The 17,146-nt window shown below is 46.9% G+C and overlaps 1 long non-coding RNA gene across 2 annotated transcripts in view; it reads right to left on the bottom strand.

Moving 5' to 3' along the window:
* Positions 1 to 4,901: 4,901 nt before the first annotated feature.
* Positions 4,902 to 17,146, bottom strand: part of LOC118151368 (uncharacterized) — a 28,973-nt gene continuing 16,728 nt past the window's right edge. For both annotated transcript variants that reach the window (XR_004739585.3, XR_004739583.3), the window contains exons 2-5: positions 8,873 to 8,956; positions 8,466 to 8,529; positions 6,683 to 6,780; positions 4,902 to 5,036 (exon numbers count right to left, since the gene is read on the bottom strand). This is a non-coding gene — a long non-coding RNA (uncharacterized LOC118151368). The remainder of the gene's footprint in view (positions 5,037 to 6,682; positions 6,781 to 8,465; positions 8,530 to 8,872; positions 8,957 to 17,146) is intronic.

Here is a 17,146-nt window from a genome sequence, read left to right on the forward strand (position 1 = left end):
TTCCGAAATGTCCTGGCTTTTCAGGGTGTACAATAATTTCATTTTCCACAAATATACTGATTAACCAATTGTTTTCTTTTTTAAAATTTATTATTACTTTTTGAGATGGAGTCTCACTCTGTCACCCAGGCTGGAGTGCAGTAGCACAATCTTGGCTCACTGCAACCTCCACCTCCCGGGTTCAAGTGATTCCCCTGCCTCAGCCTCCTGAGTAGCTGGGATTATTAGTGAGTGCCACCACGCCCAGCTAATTTTTGTATTTTTTAGTAGAAACAGGGTGTTGCCACGTTGGCCAGGCTGGTCTTGAACTCTTGATCTCAGGTGATCCACCTGCCTCGGCCTCCTGAAGTGCTGGGATTACAGGCATGAGCCACCATGCCCAGCTAATCAATTATTTTCTTCCACTATTTCCCTGGCTAGCACCTCTAAAACTGTCTTGAATTTAGTAGTAATAACAAACACCCACTTTCGTTAGTAATTTTAATGAAAGTGATTTCAACCTACTAAAATTGGTATCATATTTGCTTTTGGTTTTGAGGCATGTTTGTCTTAGTAAAATTGTTCTCTCCTATTCTTGTCAGTTTTATTAGGAATAACTATTAAGTTGTGTTGAATTGCATTGGTACCTACTTGATATAGCCATATGATTTTTCCCCTTTGTTAAATGTTCTCTAATCTTCAATGACTTCCCTTTTTGCTTAAGTCTTTATTTTGAGTTGATTTTTGTGTATGGTGTAAGAGTCAAATTTTATTTTTCATATGGATATACAGTCATCTCAACAACATTTATTTAAGAGACTGCCTTTTTTCCATTGTGTGTTCCTATCACCTTTGCCAAAAATAAGTTGACTGTAAATGTGTGGACTTATTTCTGGGTTTTCCATTCAGTGCAATTGGCCAATGTGTCTGTTTATATGCCAATACCATGCTGTTTTGATTACAATTGTTTTATTTATTTATTTATTGAGATGGAATCTCACTCCGTCACCAGGCATGAGTGCAATGGCATGATCTTGGCTCACTGCAACCTCCACCTCCTGGGTTCAAGTGATTCTCCTGCCTCAGCCTCCTGAGTAGCTGAGACTATAGGCATGCACCACCATGCCTGGCTCATTTTTGTGTTTTTAGTAGAGAAGGGGTTTCACCATGCTGGCCAGGATGGTCTCGAACTCTGGACCTCATGATCCACCCACCTTGGCCTCCCAAAGTGCTGGGATTACAAGTGTGGGCCACCAAGTCCAACCTACAATTTTTTATAATAATGTATTGAAATCAAGTAGAATATTTCCAGCTTTGTTCTTTCTGCTTAGGATTCATTTGGTTACTTGGGGCTTTTTCTGGTACCATACAAATTTAAGCTTTTTTTTTTTTCATTTTTGCAGAAAAATGACATTGGACTTTTGATACTTATTGCATTAGATCTCTTAATGGTATTATGTACATTTTCACAATATTAATTCTTCCAATTCATAAACATGAGATATCTTTTCATTTACTTGCATTTTAGAAATTTCTTTCATTGGTTTTTGTTTTTTGTTTTTGTTTTTTTGAGACGGAGTCTCACTCTGTCACCGAGGCTGGAGTGCAGTGGCATGTGCAATCTCAGTTCGCTGAAACTTCTGCTTCCTGAGTTCAAGTTATTCTCCTGTCTCAGTTCCCAGAGTATCTGGGATTACAGGTGCACATCACCGCACCCAGATAATTTTTGTGTCTTTTTTTTTTTTTTTTTTGAGATGGAGTTTCGCTCTTGTTACCCAGGCTGGAGTGCAATGGCACGATCTCAGCTCACCGCAACCTCCGCCTCCTGGGTTCAGGCAATTCTCCTGCCTCAGCCTCCTGAGTAGCTGGGACTACAGGCACGCGCCACCACGCCCAGCTAATTTTTTATATTTTTAGTAGAGACGGGGTTTCACCATGTTGATGGTCTCGATCTCTTGACCTCATGATTCACCCGCCTCGGCCTCCCAAAGTGCTGGGATTACAGGCTTGAGCCACCGCGCCTGGCCTGTATTTTTTTTTTTATAGTAGAGACAGGGTTTCACCATGTTGACCAAGCTGGTCTCAAACTCCTGACCTCAGATGATCCGCCCGCCTCGGCCTCCCAAAGTCATTGGTGTTCTATAGTTTTTACTATACATGCCTTTTGTTATTTGGGTTAAATTTACACCTAAGTATTTAAATTTTCATTGATATTCTACATGAGATTTTTTAAAAGTTCTGCAGATACTTTATTGATATATAGAAACACTACTGATTTTTTAAGTTGATTTTGTACCTGCAACTTTGCTGAATGTGGGCATCTGTTCTAACAATTTTTTTGCCTAGTTGTTCTGGCCAGGAATTCCACTACCATGTTGAAAAGAAGTGATGAGAGTGAGCACCCTTTCTTTTGTCCTTGAGTTTAGAGGGGAAAAAAAACCTTTAACTTTTTTGTAGAGAATAATGTTTGCTAAAGGTTTCTTGTATATGACCTTTTTGTGTTGAGCTACACTTCCTCTATATTTAATTTGCTAAGCATTTTCTCCCAATCATCTTCTTTCCCACTCCTGCTCTTTTTCGCTCTCCTTAACTCCCACTCTCTTTCCCCAGAGCCTCTTCCCCATCATTTTCTCCCCAGAATCTTCTCCCCACAATGTACTCTATCCACTCCCTTTCCCCAAACTCTTCTCAGCCTCCTTTCTCTTCTTCCCCCAACTGTCTTCTTCCTCCCGTCCCCTCTTCTTCTTCTTCCCCTCTCCTTCTCCTTCTTCCTCTCTCCTCCTTCTCCCCCTCCTTCTCCTTCTTCCCCTTCTCTTTCTTCTCCCCTCCTTCTCCTTCTTCCTCTCTCCTCCTTCTCCCCCTCCTTCTCCTTCTTCCCCTTCTCTTTCTTCTCCCCTCCTTCTCCTTCTTCCTCCCTCCTCCTCCTTCCCCCTCCTTCTCTTTCTTCCCCCTTCTCCTTCTTCCTCCCTCCTTTGCCTTCTTCCCCCTCCTTCTCTTTATTCCCCCCTCCTTCTCTTTCTTCCCCCTTCTCCTCTTCCCCTTCTCCTTCTTCCCCTTCCTTCTCCTTCTTCCCCCTCCTTCTCCTTCTTCTCCCCTCCTTCTCCTTCTTCTCCCAACTCTGTTCTGCCCAACACCTTCTCTCCCATCCCACCATCTTCTTCCCCACTGCCTTCACCCCTCACCTCACCATCCCCTCCCACTCTCTGTCCACAAGGCTTCTCCTCCCTATGTTCTGCCCAGCAACTTCCCACCCCGACTGCCCACAGTCTTCCGCACCACCTTCTTCCCCGCTTTCTCCTCACTTCCTCTCTCCACTGTCTTCTTCCCCCATCTTCTCCACCCCATCTCCCCACCGTCTCTTCCCCCACTCCCTCACCCTGTCCAACTTTCTTCTTCCCCACCATCTTCTTTGCTGCCATGTTCTTTCCACTCCGTCTCCCCATCCCACCCCACCGTCTTCTTCCCGACCCTTTTCTTCTGGACTCTTTTCTCCCCCATCCTCCCTCCACTTTTTTTAATTATTTTATTTTCTTCTACTTCTTTTTTCTTTTTTTTTTTTTTTTTTGAGACAGAGTTTCACTCTTGTTGCCCAAGCTGGAGTGCAATAGGGTGATCTTGGCTCACTGCAACCTCTGCCTCCCAGGTTCAAGCAATTCTCATGCCTCAGCCTCCCATGTAACTGGGATTACAGGTGCGTGTCACCATGCCTGGCTACCTTTTGCATTTTTAGTAGACCCAGGGTTTCACCATGTTGGTCAGGTTGGTCTCGAACTCCTGACCTCAGTTGATCCACCTGCCTCAGCCTCCCAAAGTGCCGGGATTACAGACATAAGCCACCATACCCGGCCTATTTTTTATTTTCTTACATATATTTTGAGGCTAGGTCTTGCTCTGTGGCCCAGGCTGGAGTACAGTAGCACAATCTCAGCTCACTGCAGCTTCAACTTCCTGGTTCAAGCAATCCTCCCACCTCATCCTCTGGGATAGCTGGGACTACAAGGGCACATCCCCACACCTGACTAATTTTTGTATTATTTTGTAGAGAGGGTATCATGTAACCCACATGAGGATGCATGTGGGCATCATCCACGCCATTTTGGGCACCATTGGGCTGTACAAGACACCTGTCATCATTAGGGGATTGCCCCAGACATCTGAAACCTAATCTTTTTGGGACCTAAAGGCCACAGATGTCTTCAAATCAAGACCCTCTTGTGCCCAGGTTCTGGCCAACCAGCCCCTGAACCAAGGCCAGTGCCCCTATCTCTGCAGTGGGCACTTCCCTAAAATCCCAGCCTCTTTTCGGTGTGACCGGCATTCCATTAGGGGAACAGTTGCCCAAAATTGACAGCCCAGCCCTGAGGCCCAGGACAGCAAGGTTGGTCATCTGCAGCCAGAGCTGCTGGGCCCAGGAAGCTTGGCCCGTGGCAGAATGGAGACTGCCCTATGTGCCCTCTTTGAGCTTCCTATGTCTTGCTTTCGGTGTTCAAAACCACAAGACAGAGATGCCTTTTCTCTGAAGCCTGAGTGGCTGGGGGCTGCTCTCTCCTATCCCAACCCTAGATGCCTCACACATGCTTTTGGCTGGGAGATCATTCCATTCTGCATCTGCACAGAGATACTGCCCCCTTCTAGTTGTGGTGTTGATCCTCACCAAGAAGATTTCTTCTCCCTTGCCAGGTGTTTCCCAGTAGTGCTGGCTCTACCCTCCACTTCTTAGTGAGAGCTTCTGCTTCATCCAGCTTCCTGCACACCCTGCTTCCTGCCATGGCCCATTTTTGGCTCCTGATTTGGGAGGGCAAGAGGAAAAGATTCTCCTTCACTCTTCATCTGTCCCTCAGGAATTTTTGAAATGCCAGCGGCAAAAAATCACATCACACAGACTTAAATAGCAAAAGGAATGTACTCAACCATGTACCTGAAAAGCTCAGGGTGGACTTCAGGTGAGACTTGTTCCAGCTGCTCAATTATCACCGAGAACCCAACTCTTTATCTCTGCTCTTCCTTCCATGATGACAGCATCCTCCTGGTTTTCCTTTGGGAAATGGTTCTTTCCCCTGTGGTTCAAAAGAGGCTGACCTCACAAACTGCAGAGGTGAGGGTTCCACTCATAGACACCTCCCCATCCCTGCTCAGGGCCCCATCCTGGGGCCAAACTGGCCTGCAGGAGCCCTGGGCCTGGAGAGTAGGCCATGGAAGGCACAGCCTGCAGACATAAAGAGCTTCTTGGAGTAGCCTTAACTGAGGGGTGAAGAAGAGTGTTTCCTATGAGGGTACAGCCTAAGCAAAGGCATGGGGGATTGAGGCACAAGGTGGGATGCAGGGACAAGCCAGAGACATGGCTGCCAGGCAGGACAAGACAGGGCCCATGGGGGGGCCACAGGGAACAAGACAGTGTCAGCAGGGAGGGGCTCACAAGCCCCAGCTTCGGCAAGCAGACCTGGATCTTTCTTGTGGCAGGCTGTGTCCTGACCACGCGGCCTTTTCTGCAGCTGCTTCTTCCTCCCAAGGGACCCTGTCTCCCTCCAGCCCTGCCAGCCCTGTTCCCATCACCCCGGCCTGGTCCAGCTGCTCAGCTGTGCTCCAGGCCACATCTGGAAGTCATTAGCAGACAGCAGAGGGCTCCTGCTATCTGCACCCAGCCAGGAAAACAAACAGAGCTGGGGGTCAAGGGCATGAAAGGGTCCCCAGTCTTGGCCCTGAAAAGGAGACAGCTGGGAAAGGCAAAGGGGGGCGGGGCAGTAAGACCTACGCTGGAGAGCAGGGAAGGGAACTGAGAGGACATGCAGATTTGGGGGCTATGGTTTCTTTGCAGAGTAGAAAGGGATCTGAACTGGGCTCAGCAGGCAAGTGAAAGGAGGCAGCAGTGACAAAGGTGCCTACGGGTCACCATGGCCACAGCTCTGTCCTCACAGAGGAGGACACTCAGGCTCAGAGAGCTGAAAGGGCACCTCAGGGGCCTCGATGGGATGTGCAGGGCTCCCCTGGCCTTTCTGGGACCCTCCTCTGGCCATTATGATAACACGGGGGCAGTGGGAGGAGGTGACCCATCCAGGCTGGAGTGGAGAGGCAGCTGTGGAAGCAGTGCCCTACTGAAGACAAGGAGGAATGCCAAGGGCTGGCCCAGGGTGGGTGGAGCCTGGGGGTCCATCTCAGACCCTCTTACTGTTCTCAGAAACAGCACTGCTTGGACTCCATCATTACCCAAGAAATCTGAGGTTCTGGTTGTCAGACTGAGCTCGTGTCTACAGGAGTAAGCGTTGGAGTCAGGCTCTGGCATTGCTTGGAGGGCCAGCCCAAGCAGGTGCCTTGTACCCATGGCTTACTGAATTGTCACCACCATTTGGGGTAGCATTAGCCCATTTTACAGACAGGAGACTGTGGCTCAGCAACAAAGTCACCTATGCAAGTTCACAATCTGAGGACTATAGCCACCGGGGCTCTCCTGCCTCAGGCTCCCTCAGTCCTGGATAAATGGGAGGGGCCTAAGAATAAGTGAGAAGGGCTGGGCCAGCCTGCTGGGCCTTCACCCCATAGGAAGCCCACTCCCATCCATCTCCCTCCCCGCCAACACACTCTTGGGGTAAGTATCCTTGTTCCCAACCCCCGGAGGTGGAGCTTTCCTTGTGCCTTCTTATTTGAGGTCTGGGCACAGAAGGTAGGCTCAGTTGGAAGGACCAGGTGCTGGAACTCTGCAACAAACCTGAAACAAAGTTTCTTTTCTTCCTCCAGGAAAAGACTGAGGGCCATACTGTGGCTCCCCACCAGGGAAGGAGGGGCTTGGCCCAGCCATCAGCTACACTGGAAGAGAGCAAGCAGTTCTCAGACCAGGGGCCTTCTCTGTTTCAGGGCCTACAAGTTCCAAGTTTTGAACTGGTCTCTATGTTCATCTTCAAAATTTTGTCAAGAACTGGCTTCCAGTTTTCAGGGTGGGAAGCTTCCCGTGTGTCACCAAGACGGCTCCAAGGCCCTCCAAGCCACCTCCCTGGCTCACAGATACCACCCTGAAGACAGAAACATCATGCTGCTGTTAAAAAATATACAATAAAGAAGCAATGTAAAAAGATATGTTTCCAATTGGTGTTATTTGGAGTTTTACCTAAAATAGAGAGCAGATAAACCATTCAGAAGTATCTTTACGCCTAAACAGGCCCATCTCCCCTTCTCAGACTTGGCAGCCCTCCAGCCTCTGCAGGTCCAGGGTTTGAGGCTCCACCAAGAGTCATCAGACTTGGTTGGAGCCAGGTACCCTCTGACCCCCACTCTACCCTTCTTCCCACCCCCACACACTCCTCAGTCAACATGTGCTTACTGAGTACCCACTGTGGGCCCAGCACTGGTCTAGAATCTGGGACGATAGCAGTGGACAGAACAGACAAAGCGTCCCACCGTCACAGAGCTGAGGCTCCAATGAGGGAGGCAGACAGAAGCACACACTGTGCGCTGAGGGCGCAGGAAGGAGGGAGGTGTGGGGACCTGGGGAAGGGGCTGTGGTATATACAGTGTTCAGTGTTTGGGGAAAGTCTCACTGAGAAGGCAATGCAGGAGCAAAGACCCAAAGCAGTAACGGAGCAGCCTACAGGATCCCCGGGGAGGAAAGAGAGCTCCAGGCAGAGTGGGGAAAGGCCTGTCATGGAGCAGAAACATGTAAGGGCCAGCCGTTCTGTGCAGCTGCACTGAAGCCACTGAACAGGAAAGTGGCAGGGGAGTAGGAGGGGAGGCACTGAGCTTGTGGCTCTGAGCAGAGGCCAGACAAGACCTGGAGTCCAAGTCTTCATGTGGCGAATACACTTGTAGTGGGTTGAATGATGACCCTCTCACCCCCGCTAAAAGAGATATGTCCACATCTCAGAACCTGTGAATGTGATCTTAGCTTAATAATCTCAAGATGAGAACATCCTGGATTATCCAGGTAGGCCCTAAATGCAAGAATGTGTCCTTATAGCAGACACAGAGGAGAGACACAGGGAAAAGAGGAGACTGTCACGGACCATTAAGGTAGCAATGGAAGTTATGCATCCACAAGTCAAGGGACACCTGGAACAACCAGAACTGGAAGAGACAAGGAAGGATTCTCCCCTAGGCCCTTGCTGACACCCTGATTTGGGACTTCTGGCTTGCAGAACACTGCAAAGATAAATGGGTATTGCCATTGAGCCATCCATTTGAAGCAACTTGTTATGGCAGCCACTGGAAATTAACACTCACTGCAAGGGATGGGCGTGCAGGTGGGGAAACCATCATGGGGGGAGGGGTGCTACAAGACACAGCCACCCAACTGACACCCGAGTTCATCAGGCCTGCCATGGTCAGCATTTGCCATATTTACTCACCACCTGAATTTTTAAAAAATGTGTCTCTCTGCTTTCATTTAAATAAACATTTTAAAATGTAATATTATATCACTAAGTTAAATATAAAACTAGATTCATCTCCCATAAATAGAAGGGAACCATGAACGTTAATTCAATGAAAACAAAACTTACTCCATTCTAATGACACACCCTGCTACCCTGCCAAGGTCTCTGCGTCTGCAGCCTCCTCTTGAGTCTAAAAACATAAAATAGGACAAGTGTCAGACAAGTGTCAATGGCAAATTGGCATCAAAGAGAGATTCTCCTGCCATGTAACTCCATGTCACTATACCCTCTAAGGTCAACCACACCCCCACTTTTTAGGGCCCACACCTAGACAGCACAGCCCTCAAGGCCAAGGTCCCCAAGCCTCAGCTGACCCAGCCAGAGTGACTCCGAATGACACCAGCATACATAGATGGTGTTGGTGCACTAAATCCAGCAAAGTTCAGACTGAGGCATGCGGAATAGTGTTTCCATGATGGAATGGGGTAGGGGAGGGATTTGCTGCCCTAGGGAGATTGGAAGAAGGCAGTTACCTTGTATCAGGAAACTTGGGGAGTCGGGGTGGGGGAAGCCACAGGAGCCAGGCTAGGACCCAGAGCTGATCCCAGAGGAGATCCCTGTGAAGAAATGGTTGAAATTGGTGTGAGCTTTCCCTTTGGACAGTGGAGACAGTCCCATGATGAGCCCACTTTGGTTGGTAGTTTTAATGTTGAGAGAGAAAGTGAAGAGCACAAATACGTAGTTGCAGATCGGTTTTGCCCTGCACAGTTTCTAAGTCACATGCACTAACTCCAACTGGAATTTCTCAACCCACAGAGCCAAAACAGCACTGTGCCTCAGAGGGATTCCTGTGGCTGGGCTCCAGGGCCCATGAAAAGGAGGGACACAGGGCACCATGTAAATAGCTGTCTGGTTCAGACACAAGCTTCTTTACATCAAACAGCATGAAATTGTAGGAGACCCAAATTTCAAGCCAGGAATTCAGGACTGCGAGAAATGAGTGCCAGGTGACTTTGGTGTGCCTTGCAAGTGCAGTTTGCACCCTGCCCCAGGAGCTCGACAACAGGGGGGACCAACAGGCCTTCCTGATAGGGAGTGGCCCTGCAGGGTCACCTTGGGCTGGCCTTAGTCCTTTGCTACAGGTCTCAGCTCCTCCCTGACCCCAGCCGGACAGCCCTGGAGCACTGCACTCTCCCTTGGGCTTTTCTGTACCCTCCGCACACCTTAGTAGAGTCTCTTATTAAACTCCCCATGAAAGAAGGAGATTCTGCAATATTTGATAACATGGATGAATCCGGAGGGCATTTTGCTAAGTGAAATAAGCCACTCAGAAGGACAAATACTGCCGGATTCCACTTATATAAGGTGTCTAAAATAGTCAAACTCATAGAAGTAGAGAATAGAACAGTGGTTGCCAGGGGCCAGGGCTGGGGAAACTGGGGAATTGTTTCTCAATGGCTTACAGAGCCTCGTTATGCACGATGGAGAAGTTGTAGAGATCAGCTGTATGACGTAGTGCCCAGAGTTCATAATTCAGAATTGTACACTTTAAAATACGTTAGTCAAAAAAATTAGGTGGGTGTAGTAACATGTGCCTGTAGTCCCAGTGACTCAGGAGCCTGAGATAGAAGAATTGCTTGAAGCCAGGAGGTGGAGGTTACAGTGAGCTGAGATTATGTCGCTGCACCCCAGCTTGGGTGACAGAGTGAGATTCCCTCTCAAAATAAAAGAATAAATAAATAAATAAAAATACATTAGGAGGGTGGCTCTCATGTTGGGTTCTTACAAAAATAAAAATAGAAGAACACAAGGAAATCTTTAGAGGTGATGGATATGTTTAGTACCTTGGCTGTAATGGTATCCCAGGTATATTTATAGCTTCAAACTCACCAAGATGTATACATCAAATGTGTGCAACTTTTGTATATCAGTTATAGCTCAATAGAGCTTTCAAACGAACCAAACTCTCCTCAACTTACCATAGTTGAATGTGCCCCAGGAAACAGATCCTCAAAATAGTCTCTGGGATCTGGTTGCTCATGTAGTTGAGGAACACACAGATCACACCTCGTGGCCAGAGAGAAATGGGACATGGGACACCTGGCCTGTGGTGGCATCATGATTACTCAAAGGATGGCTGGTAATAGCAAGAGATAAGAGGCCAAGGCTTTGGAACAGCAAGTGGCTGCCACCCTAGTTGCTATAGCAGCCATGGGCCAAGGAATCGTATCTACCCTAGAGCATAATTTTTCTAAATGTGGCCCCATCCACAGGCCAGTGTCATCCACTAACTGCTTTTTGTTGGTCAGAAATGAGACAAGTTCAGAAATGGATTCAATTTGGAAACCTTTGTAGCATTTTGGTTCAGTTGCAACATCTCGGTGCATCCAAGAGCATAACCAGCGTTCTCATCACCAGGTTCTCATCTTATTGCATGAGATGCACAGTTTGAGGCTCCTGCAATGCAGGCCAGCCCTCGTCACACACAACAGGACTGTGGTATTACTACATCTGAGGTCTTAAGGTCAGTCTTTTCTGTGACTCCAAAGTATTTAAAGTACAGAATCCATTTTTTCCATTGAAAGATAATTTAAGCTTAACTCTTGACTTCTGCAACAAATTTTTGGGAGTGACTATCAGTGAAGCATGAGAGATGAACTGCGAAAAGACAGCGTCACCCGCTCCCTTCTGGACAAAAATTTAAAATGAATTCCCAAGCTTGCCGAGGTCAATTAAAAAATCTCTGCAGTAATTTCTGTCAGCACATTTCTGTGTGGCTGGCTTCTGCACCACCAAAATTACTAAAACAAGAATAGAAAAACTTAGATATGTTTTATCCCCCAGGGTGGTGCTGTGATGATTCAGCCTAGGTTAGATCAGTTAACAAGCAAAGAGCAAACTCATCACATTATCTCTTACAGTCACCAAAAATGGGAATCTCTGCTGGACTCCTTTTTGTTTACAGTTGCAAAATAACAAAAAGTTACTAATGTAACCTAATGTACGTTTCCAGTGATTGTATTGCTTTTATAACTTTTAACCATTTTTTTCCTGTGCTATTTATTCTAGTTATATTTATGGAAAAGTAATTTTATATATGTCCAATCTGATATTTTGTCTGCTTGTATTTTGTTTGTCTTGTTTTAAAATTTTTTTAGTAATTATTTTTTTTTTCTCGAGATGGAGTCTTGCTCTGTTGCCCAGACTGGAGTGCAGTGGCGTGATCTCAGCTCACTGCAAACTCCGCCTCCCGAGTTCAAGCGATTCTCCTGCCTCAGCCTCCAGAGTAGCTGGGATTACGGACAGGCACCACCATGCCCTGCTAAGTTTTATATTTTTAGTAGAGACAGGTTTTCATCATATTGGCCAGGCTGGCCTCAAACTCCTGATCTCAGGTGATCCACCTGCCTTGGCCTCCCAAAGTGCTGGGATTACTGGCATGAGCCTCTGTGCCCACCCTGTTTTTTAGTTTAGTTTTTTTTTTTTTTTTTGAGGCAGGGTCTCACTCTTTTACCCAGTCTAGAGTGCAGTGGAGTGTTCTCAACTCACTGGAGCCTCAACTTCCTTGGTTCAAGGGATTCTGCTGCCTCAGTCCCCTGGGTAGCTGGGACTACAGGTGCGTACCACCACATCCATATGATTTTTGTATTTTTAATACAGACGGAGTTTCAAGATGTTGCCTAGGCTGGTCTCAAACTCCTAAGCTCAGGTAATCCACCCACCTCAGCCCCCCAAGTCCTGGGATTACAGGCATGAACCACTGCTCCTGGTCTAGTAGTTTTATTATTATTGCTATTACACTTTAAGTTCTGGGGTACATGTGTAGAATGTGCAGGTTTGTTACATAGGTATACATATGCCATGGGGGTTTGCTGCATCCATTCCCCACCCCGTCATCTACATTAGGTATTTCTCCTAATGCTATCCCTCCCCAATCCTCCCACCCTCTGCCATCCTTCCCCTAGCCCCCCACTCCCTGACAGGTCCCAGTGTGTGATGCTCCCCTCCCTGTGTCCATGTGATCTCACTGTTCAACACCCACTTATGAGTAATTAGTTTTTAATGTATTTTACAGGTGATCCACCTGCCTCAGCCTCCCAGAGTGCTCAGATTACAGACATGAGCCACTGCACCTGGCCTAGAAACTTTTTAAAATGACCCTTCCACACAGATAGCTTGAGAAGCACCATGCTAGGCCCTTATTCCTAGAGTGTCCCTAGGAATAAGGAGAAATTGACAGCTACGCACATCCAAGTGCACATGCAAATGGAGGCTGGAAAGCTCCATGGCAGCCTTGACGGAGGTTTCATCTCCTGAGCAGCAAGGCAGATGTGGCTCAACACCAAGCCCAGGGCCTAACTGCAAAGGTGCAGCATTGCAGTGACAATTAAATGCTCAGTGTTGCTGGGGTCCATTACACATGGGAAGTACATGGGATCCTGGGACGTGGGAGAGGGATAAGTCAAATAGGCACAAATGAGACTTAGAACCCTGAAATCTCAGACTTCCTGAGTCTCTCTGGACAACAGAGGCAGTCCTCCAGCCCAGGGAACTGGCCTCCCTTAAGGAAGAGCCTTTCCATGATTCCACGATCCTGCCTGTGTATACCTATTCCCCTCGGAGCTGCTATGCCCACAGTGCAAATTACATCTGCCACAGCCAGACAGAGAGGTAGAGTCTCTGATTGCACAGGACAGAGCCAGGACCCCAAAGGTGTTCTACGACCTTGCCAATCCAGAGTGTCAGGGGCCCAGGGACTATGGGGAGTGGACAGGGGAGGGAGGACAGACTCCAGCGCATTTGGCCAAGGGGATGAAATGTGACATTGAGTCGGCCCACAGTCATTGATATGGATACACCCTATGATCCTGCTGGATTTTTGTTTTATTTTGTTTTTTGAGACAGAGTCTTGCTCTGTTGCCCAGGCTGGAGTGCTATGACACAACATCTGCTCACTGCAACCTTCCCCTCCTGAGTTCAAGCGATTCTCCTGCCTCAGTCTCCTGAGTAGCTAGGACTACAAGCAAGTGCCACCATGCCAGGCTAATTTTTGTATTTTTAGTAGAGAAGAGGTTTCACCATGTTGGTCAGGCTGGTCTCAAACTCCTGACCTCAGGAGATCTGCCCGCCTTGACTTCCCAAAGTGCTGGGATTACAGGCATGAGCCACTGTGCCCAGCTGGTCCTGTTGGATTTGATGTGCCGGCTGGAGATGAGGAAGAGAGGCTATCGGTCTGTGGGTTGGCAGACAGAACATGGCTGAAATGTTGGAACGTCTTGGCACACTGAGCAAGGAGTCTAGAGGCCTTGGAAAGTAGGCATTTGGGGCACTTCCTCTACTGTCGATACCCTTAGGTGGGTATTCACAGAAGCTGCCAGTATCATGCTCTGTGGCCATTTCAAGTGACCCACCCAAACAACTTGCCTCCAGACCACCGGGCCCCCACATTTCCAATTGCATTCGTTTCGCTTCCTGCCCAGGCAGGCAATCAAACTGTTTACCACTGCCTCTGAATCTGAGATTTTCACCCCTGGTCTCCCAGCAAAGCAAAGGCTTGGGCAGCCATGTTTTAACCTGCTGTTTCTCTTCTGTGCCACCACCCACTTTTTTTCCTACTATCACATGTGAAAAACATGGGTGGTAGCTAACGTTTTTGGTTTCCAGTAGGACCAAACCGAGGAGCCAAATCCACCCCACAATGACACGATAGCTCAGGGTTTAACAAACTATGAACCCAATCTGCTCTGCCACCTGCTTTGGTAAATAAAGTTTTATTGAGACACAGCCACATTCATTCACATATGGATCGTCCATGGCCACAGCCAAGTTGAATTGCAACAAAGATGATATGGCTCACAAAACTTCAATATTTACTATCAGATACTTTCTGGAAAATGTTGGCCAACCCCGGCTGTGGCTATCAGGAATTATTGTGCCCCCCTTTGGGGACATAAAGTTTTACCCGAATGAACTGGGTGCTGAGGAGAAAAGGGGTGAGCTGTTTTGGCAATCTTCTGCCTGTCCTTCCCGACGCACCCTCCACTTTTCTCCGTCCTGTTCTGTATTCCAGGAGGCTGATTATGGGACACATGGAAGGGCTCTCTTTTCCTCTCACTTCTAGTGGGGTTCAGCCCATGGGAGATATTTAGCAGAAGGTTGAAGGGAGAGAGAAGAAGAAGGTCCTTCCTGCAGGGTCTCCTGCATCCCATAGCTGAAGGTCACAGCTTCTATCAGACAAACTCCACACAGCCCTTTCAGCTTCAGAGTTCAGAAACTTCTCCCTCCCACTGCTCCTTAAGGCCCAGGAACAGCAATGGTTCCCTGCTCTTATTAGCACCAGAGTACTGCCTGTTTTCCCCACCCCCTCTCCACACCTTCACAAAGGGTCTTCTACTAAAATCCTCTTAAACTACCTATTTTCAGAGTGCCACCTATATCCTGCAGGAATATAAAATGTAACTTTATTTTTTTCTTTTTTTTTTAGAGATAGAGTCTCACTCTGTTTCCCAGGCTGGAGTGCAGAGGCTCGATCATAACTCACTGCAAACTCAGACTCCTGGCTGAAGCAATTCTCCTGCCTGAGTAGCTGGGCTACAGGCATGTGCCACCATGCCCAGCTCTTTCTTTCTTTCTTTCTTTCTTTCTTTCTTTCTTTCTTTCTTTCTTTCTTTCTTTCTTTCTTTCTTTCTTTCTTTCTTTCTTCTTTCTTTCTTTCTTTAATAGAGACGGGATTTCACCATGTCGGCCAGGATGGTCTTGATCTCTTGACCTTGTGATCCACCCGCCTTGGCCTCTCAAAGTGCTGAAATTATAGGCGAGATCCACTGAGCCTGGCCATATTTATTTATTTTAGATGGAGTTTTGCTCTTGTTGCCCAGGCTCGAGTGCAGTGGCGTGATCTTGGCTCACCGCAACTTCTGCCTCTTGGGTTCAAGCTATTCTCCTGCCTCAGCCTCCTGAGTAACTGGGATTACAGGTATGCGCCACCACGCGCAGCTACTTTTGTATTTTCAGTAAAGATAGGATTTCTCCATGTTGGTCAGGCTGGTCTGGAACTCCCAACCTCAGGTGATCCAACTGTATCAGCCTTCCAAAGTGCTGGGAATATAGGCATGAGCCATTGCGCCAGACCTATTTTTTTTGAGATTGGGTCTTGCTATGTTGCCCAGGTTGATCTCAAACTCCTAGGCTCAAGTGATTCTCCTGCTTCAGCTTCCCAAACTACTGAGATTACAGGCATGAACCACCATAAGTAAGCCTATAACTAAGTTTAATTTGAATTTTGTGCACTATCCCACCAGAGTTCGATTTTAGTTTTCTGATTATCTCCATTAGTTCAGCATTTCTTGCATCACGTCTGCCTCTGCCTTCTCTGGAGTTTCGTGTGAATAGAGTGGCCCCCACAACTGATTTGTGGGGTACATCCCAGCTTACTGCTGTTGTCTTGGCATAGTTTTAAACAACACCCCTCTTTACACTCAGAGTCCCTGGTTTAGACAGAAAATTATGTGGTGACCCTATGTAGAAAATGCTAGGTTGGTCTAGGGGGATAATCGTGTTCTCTGTTCATAATATCCAGCTGGCACCAGCCACACTGGCTCTTAACTAGTCTGGCCCTGAGTTTTCAGTCCTCAAGGCTTCCAGCAGCCTCCTCCTCCTCTCCTAACCACAGAGTCTGCCCCATTCTGCCCTTCTCAGCTCTAGGCATTTGGCATATATCAGTGAACAAAACAGAAAAGGAAAAAAATAGCCTGTTTGAAAGGAGTTTTCTTCTTTTATATTTTCTAAAATATGTTTTTAGGCTATGAACTTTCCTCTGAATATCACTTTGTATGCATCCCACATCCCACAGGTTTTAATATATATGTTCTTACATAATTTCAGTTCTAATGTCCTCTTCTGCCCTAGGCTTTTTCTTTTTTCTTCTTTTTTCCTTCTTCCTTTTTTTTTTTTGAGACCAAGTTTCACTCCTGTCACCCAGGCTCATTGCAACCTCTGGTTCCTGGATTCAAGTGATTCTCCTGCCTCAGCCTCCGGAATAGCTGGGACTACAGGCATGCACCACCACACACAGCTAATTTTTGTATTTTTAGTAGAGACAGGGTTTTACCATGTTGACCAGGCTGATCTTGAACTCTTGACCTCAGGTGATCCACCCACCTTGGCCTCCCAAAATGCTGCAATTACAGGTATGAGTCACTGTGCCCGGCCTGCTTTAGGCTTATTTAGAAAGCTTTTGTTTTTTATTTATTTCCAAGGAGATTTTTCTTTTCTTTTTATTTTTAAAGAAAGAGAAAGAAAAAAAAAAGAATGAAAGAGAGAAAGAAAGAAAAAAAAAGAATGAAAGAGAGAGAGAAAGAAGAAGAGAGAACAGGAGTGCTGCTTTATTGTCCAGGCTAGAATGCAGTCTAAAAATGGGTATTGAAAACCTCTTTTATGCCAATAATTGTGCTTAACAATGGAGATAGGAAGGAATAAGGGAGGAAAATAACAAATAAGCAGCCAACCAATACTTCACTTAAACCTGTGAAATGCTATGCAATTGCTGAGGAGTGATTTACTTCCAGTTATGTAGTCACATTTAGAGTAGGTGTGATATGGTACTGATAAGAGTGTATATTTTGTGTATTTGGGGTGGAGAGTTCTATAAATGTTTATTAAGTTTACTTGTTCTGGGTCTGAGTTCAAGTCCTGGATATCCTTGTTAATTTTCTGTCTCGTTGATCTGTCTAATATTGACAATGTGATGTTAGTCTCCCACTATTATTATGTGGGAGTCTAAGTCTCTTTATAAGTCATTAAGAACT

This window comes from Callithrix jacchus, chromosome 2 (assembly GCF_049354715.1).
Source record: "Callithrix jacchus isolate 240 chromosome 2, calJac240_pri, whole genome shotgun sequence".
NCBI classification, from domain to species: domain Eukaryota; kingdom Metazoa; phylum Chordata; class Mammalia; order Primates; family Cebidae; genus Callithrix; species Callithrix jacchus.